At 37.2% G+C, this 6,539-nt stretch overlaps 1 non-coding gene across 1 annotated transcript; it reads left to right on the forward strand.

Annotated features, from left to right (window-relative positions):
* Positions 1-905: 905 nt before the first annotated feature.
* LOC148548426 (small nucleolar RNA R71) lies at positions 906-1,013 on the forward strand. The gene has a single exon (XR_015898729.1). It is a non-coding gene; the product is annotated as a small nucleolar RNA R71 (small nucleolar RNA).
* The last annotated feature ends 5,526 nt before the right edge of the window (positions 1,014-6,539 follow it).

Here is a 6,539-nt window from a genome sequence, read left to right on the forward strand (position 1 = left end):
GGTTTAATGGAAGATCTATGGTCTCTAGATGAGCCTCAGAGTCCTTTGGTTCCTCAAAGGGAAACTCCTTGTTGATCACTGGACGTCCCAGGAGGTCTTCCTCCTTGGGATTCACGTCCTCCCCTTCCTCGGATTCGGCCATGATGGTTATATCAATGGCCTTGCACTCTCCTTTTGGATTTTCTTTTCTATTGCTTGGGAGAGCATTAGGAGGGGTTTCAGTGATCTTCTTACTCAGCTGGCCCACTTGTGCCTCCAAATTTCTAATGGAGGACCTTGTTTCATTCATGAAACTCAGAGTGGCCTTAGATAGATCAGAGACTAAGTTTGCTAAATTAGAGGTATTTTGTTCAGAGTTCTCTGTCTGTTGCTGAGTGGATGATGGAAAAGGCTTGCTATTGCTAAACCTGTTTCTTCCACCATTATTAAAGCCTTGTTGAGGCTTTTGTTGATCCTTCCATGAGAGATTTGGGTGATTTCTCCATGAGGGATTATAGGTGTTTCCATAGGGTTCACCCATGTAATTTACCTCTGTAATTACAGGATTCTCAGGATCATAAACTTCCTCTTCAGAAGATGCCTCTTGAGTACTGTTGGATGCAGCTTGCATTCCATTCAGACTCTGAGAAATCATATTGACTTGCTGAGTCAATATTTTATTCTGAGTCAATATGGCATTCAGAGTATCAATTTCAAGAACTCTCTTCTTCTAAGGCGTCCCATTACTCACAGGATTCCTCTCAGAAGTGTACATGAACTGGTTTATTACCAACCATGTCAATGAATTCTTGAGCTTCTGCAGGCGTTTTCTTTAGGTGAATGGATCCATCTGCAGAAGTATCCAATGACATCTTAGCTAATTCAGACAGACCATCATAGAATATATCTAGGATGGTCCATTCTGAAAGCATGTCAGAAGGACACTTTTTGGTCAGTTCCTTGTATCTCTCCCAAGCTTCATAGAGGGATTCACCTTCTTTCTGTCTGAAGGTTTGAACATCCACTCTAAGCTTACTCAGCTTTTGAGGAGGAAAGAACTTGGCTAAGAAAGCCTTGACCAGCTTATCCCAAGAGTTCAGGCTATCCTTAGGTTGAGAGTCCAACCATATTCTAGCTCTGTCTCTTACAGCAAAAGGGAAAAGCATGAGCCTGTAGACTTCAGGATCTACTCCATTAGTCTTAACAGTATCACATATCTGCAAGAATTCAGTTAAGAACTGAAAAGGATCTTCAGATGGAAGTCCATGTAACTTGCAGTTCTGCTGCATCAGAGAAACTAATTGAGGTTTCAGCTCAAAATTGTTTGCTCCAATGGTAGGGATAGAGATGCTTCTTCCATGTAAATTGAAATTTGGTGCAGTAAAGTCACCGAGCATCCTCCTTGCATTATTATTATTTTCGGCTGCCATATCCTCTTCTTGTTTGAAAATTCCTGTAAGGTTGTCTCTGGATTGTTGTATTTTAGCTTCTCTTAGTTTCCTTTTCAGAGTCCTTTCAGGTTCAGGATCTGCTTCAACAAGGATGTTCTTGCCCTTGCTCCTGCTCATATGACAAATAAGGGAATAACAAAGAAAATATGGAATCCTCTATGTCACAGTATAGAGATTCCTTTGTGTGAGTAGAAGAAGAAAAGAATGTAATGTAAAGAAAGAGAAGGGAGGAGAATCCAAACACAAGGGTGAGGGGAGCAGAGATATGAGATGAAGAGAAGTGTTAGTAAGTAATAAATAAATAGAAGGAGATGGGAGAGAGGGAATTTCAAAAAAATAAAAATAAAAATTTAAAGTTAAATTTCGAAAATAGTTTTTTTTTTTTTTGAAAAAGGTTAGTAGTTTTCGAAAATTAGGAATGAAATAAAATTAAAATCAAAAATTGAAATAATTAGTTAATTAAAAAGAAATTTTGAAAAAGAGGGAAGGGATTTTCGAAAATTAGAAAGGGATAGTTAGTTAGGTGGTTTTGAAAGAGATAAGAAACAAACAAAAAGTTAATTAGTTAGTTGAAACAAATTTTGAAAATCAAATTTTAAAAGATAAGAAGATAAAAAGTTAGAAAAGATATTTGAAAAAAATAAGATAAAAAGATATTTTTGAAAAGATATGATTGAAATTAGTTTTGAAAAAGATTTGATTTTTAAAATCACAATTAATGACTTGATTCACAAGAAATCACAAGATATGATTCTAGAACTTAAAGTTTGAATCTTTCTTAACAAGTAAGTAACAAACTTGAAATTTTTGAATTAAAACATTAATTGTTGATGATATTTTCGATAATTATGAGATAAAATTAAGAAAAAGATTTTTGAAAAATATTTTTAAAATTTTCGAAATAAATAAGAAAAATGAAAAAGATTTAATTTTTGAAAAAGATTTTGAAAAAGATAGGATTTTCAATTTGAAAATTCGATTTGACTCATAAGAAACAATTGAATTTTTAAAAAATTTTTGAAAAAGTCAATCCAAATTTTCGAAATTTATGAGAGAAAGAAAAGGAAAGATATTTTTTTGAATTTTTAATGATGAGAGAGAAAAACATGAAAAATGATGCAATGCCTGAAAATTTTGGATCTAAACATGTGATGCATGCAAGAACATTATGACTGTCAAGATGAACACCAAGAACACTATGAATGTCAAGATGAACATCAAGAACTTATTTTTGAAAAATTTTTTATGAAAGAAAAACATGCAAGACACCAAACAAGAATGCATATGAAAAACAAGAAAAGACACAAAATAAGAAAATATGAAGATCAAACAAGAAGACTGGCCAAGAACAACTTGAAGATCATGAAGAACACTATGAATGCATGAATTTTCGAAAAAATGCATAAAGAATTTTTAGAAAAAACGCAATTGACACCAAACTTAAAAATTGACTCAAGACTCAAACAAACAACATAAAATATTTTTGATTTAATGATTTTATGATTTTTTTGTATTTTCTTTTAAATTTTTTTCGAAAAACATATAGGAAAAAGAAAATAAGAAATTCAAAATTTTTAATAAGAATTCCAAGAATCTTTCAATGTTAGCCTAAAGCTCCAATCCAAGGGTTAGACATGGCTCACTAGCCAGCCAAGCTTTAGAAGATACAAAGCAGGCATATAACAGCTGATACTTCATCCAACTGAATACATGCCTTTTATGTTGACAAGTGGAATCCTAAATCCAAAAGAATTTGGATATGGCTTTACAGCCAACCAGGCTTCAACATGTTACCATAAAACTCTAGAATTTATTCTTAAAAATTTTGAATAATTTTCGAAAACAAAAGGAAAATTTTTTTTGAAAGATTTTTGAAGAAATATTTTTGAAAATAAAACAAAAAAAAATTACCTAATCTGAGCAACAAGATGGACCGTCAGTTGTCCAAACTCGAACAATCCCCGGCAACGGCCCCAAAAACTTGGTGCACGAAATTTTAATCCCTGGTAATGGCTCCAAAAACTTGGTGCTCTAATATTAATTCATGATTTGTCACAACTTCGATACAACTAACCAGCAAGTGCACTAGGTCGTCCAAGTAATAAAACCTTACGTGAGTAAGGGTCGATCCTACGGAGATTGTCGGCTTGAAGCAAGCTATGGTCACCTTGTAAATCTCAGTCAGGTGGATATCAAATGGTTATAGAGTTTTCGAATAATAATAATAAATAAACAGAAAATAAAGATAGAAATACTTATGTAATTCATTGGTGAGAATTTCAGATAAGTGTATAGAGATGCTTTCGTTCCTCTGAACCTCTACTTTCCTGCTGTCTTCATCCAATCCTTCCTACTCCTTTCCATGGCAAACTTTATGTAAGGCATCACCGTTGTCAATGGCTACATCCCATCCTCTCTGTGAAAAAGGTCCAAATGCTCTGTCACAGCACGGCTAATCATCTGGAGGTTCTCGATCATACTGGAATAGGGTTCACCCTCCTTTTGCATCTGTCACTACGCCCAGCACTCGCGAGTTTGAAGTTTGTCACAGCCATCCCTTCCCAGATCCTACTCGGAATACCACAGACAAGTTTTAGACTTTTCGGATCTCAGGAATGGCCATCCATGGGTTCTAACTTATACCACGAAGATTCTAATATCTCGGACTCGGTCCCCTGTATTAGATATCTAAGAGATACTCATTCTAGCTTATTTTCATGTAGAACGGAAGTGTTTGTCAGGCACGCGTTCATAATGAGAATGATGATGAGCGTCACATAATCATCACATTCATCATGTTCTTGGGTGCGAATGGATATCTTAGAAGCGGAATAAGTTGAATTGAATATAAAACAGTAGTACTTTGCATTAAATCATGAGGAACAGCAGAGCTCCACACCTTAATCTATGGAGTGTAGAAACTCTACCGTTGAAAAATACATAAGTGAAAGGTTCAGGCATGGCCGAATGGCCAGCCCCCCCAAACGTGATCAATATGATCCAAAGATGGTTCAAAAGATCCTAAGATGTAAATACAATAGTAAAAAGTCCTATTTATACTAAACTAGCTACTAGGGTTTATAGAAGTAAGTAATTGATGCATAAATCCACTTCCGGGGCCCACTTGGTGTGTGCTTGGGCTGAGCTTGAAGTTTACATGTGTAGAGGCTTCTTTTGGAGTTGAACGCCAAGTTGTAACGTGTTTTTGGCGTTCAACTCTGGTTTGTAACGTGTTTCTGGTGTTTAACTCCAGACTACAGCGTAGAACTGGCGTTCAACACCCTTTTGCGTCGCTTAAACTTAGGAAAAGTATGAACCATTATATATCGCTGAAAAGCCCTGGATGTGTACTTTCCAATGCCGTTGAGAGCACGCCATTTGGAGTTCTGTAGCTCCAGAAAATCCATTTTGAGTGCAGGGAGGTCAGAATCCAACAGCATCAGCAGTCCTTCTTCAACCTCTGAATCTGATTTTTGCTCAAGTCCCTCAATTTCAGCCAGAAAATACCTAAAATCATAGAAAAACACACAAACTCATAGTAAAGTCCAGAAATGTGAATTTAACATAAAAACTAATAAAAATATCCCTAAAAGTAACTAGATCCTACTAAAACATACTAAAAACAATGCCAAAAAGCGTATAAATTATCCGCTCATCAGTAAGAAAGGAATAGCCGTAGATCCAACTAAGGTGGAAGTTGTGATGGATTGGAAGCAACCAACCACAATAACTGAGATAAGGAGTTTTCTGGGTTTAGCTGGCTATTACAGAAGGTTCATCAAAGGATTTTCGCAATTAGCCTTGCCGTTGACAAAGTTAACCCGCAAAGACACTCCGTTTGTTTGGACTCCTGAGTGCGAGGAGAGCTTTCAGACATTGAAGAAAAATTTGACCACTGCACCTGTGTTAGTGTTACCTAAGCCGAACGAGCCTTTTGAGGTGTACTGTGATGCCTCACTAAAGGGTCTAGGATGCGTGCTGATGCAGCATCATAATGTGGTGGCGTATGCCTCACGACAGTTGAGACCTCATGAAGTTAGTTACCCTATGCACGATTTGGAACTCGCTGCGGTCGTGTTTGCCTTGAAGGTGTGGAGGCATTATCTCTATGGGGTTAAGTTCCAAGTCTTCTCCGATCACAAGAGCTTGAAATATCTCTTTGATCAGAAAGAGCTTAATATGAGGCAAAGGAGGTGGATGGAATTATTGAAGGACTACGACTTTGAATTGAATTACCATCAGGGAAAGGCAAATGTAGTGGCGGATGCGTTAAGTCGGAAGTCGTTATATGCGACTTTGATGATGCTTCAAGAGGAGAAGTTGCTCAAGGGATTCGAGAGTCTAAAAATTGGTACTCGAGAAGTATCTGGAACCTTGTGTTTGAGCCGATTAGAAATCTCGAGTGATTTTAAGTCCGAGCTCCTAAAGGCTGATGAAAATGATGAAGCGTTTTGGAAGGTGTTACCGGCTATCGAGCAAGGAAAACAGTGGAGAGTGTCGGAAGAAAAAGATGGGTTATGGAGATTCAAGGGTAGGATTATTGTGCCGGATGTTGGAACTTTGAGGCAAGATATCTTAAAGGAGGCACACAAAAGCGGATTCTCCATTCACCCGGAAAGTACTAAGATGTACCATGATTTAAAGGCGATGTTTTGGTGGCCAGGTATGAAGAATGATGTGGCGGGATATGTTTCAAAGTGCTTAACATGCCAAAAGGTAAAGATTGAACATCAAAGACCTTCTGGGATGTTGCAACCTTTAGAGGTTCCGCAATGGAAGTGGAAAAGTATTGCAATGGACTTTGTGTCGGGATTGCCAAGGACTAGGACTGGTTTTGATGCTATCTGGGTGATTGTGGACCGACTAACGAAGTCAGCTCACTTTTTACCCATTCGGATGACTTACACCCTTGAGGATCTAGCACGGTTATACATAAAAGAGATTTTGAGACTCCATGGTGTACCTACTACTATAATCTCTGACAGAGATCCTCGTTTCACTTCGAGGTTCTGGAGTGCATTTCAGAAAGCTTTTGGAACCCGATTAAGCTTGAGTACAGCGTACCATCCTAAAAAAGATGGTCAATCTGAGAGGACGATCCAAATGTTG

Source organism: Arachis ipaensis, chromosome B8 (assembly GCF_059453495.1).
Source record: "Arachis ipaensis isolate K30076 ecotype BB chromosome B8, ASM5945349v1, whole genome shotgun sequence".
NCBI classification, from domain to species: domain Eukaryota; kingdom Viridiplantae; phylum Streptophyta; class Magnoliopsida; order Fabales; family Fabaceae; genus Arachis; species Arachis ipaensis.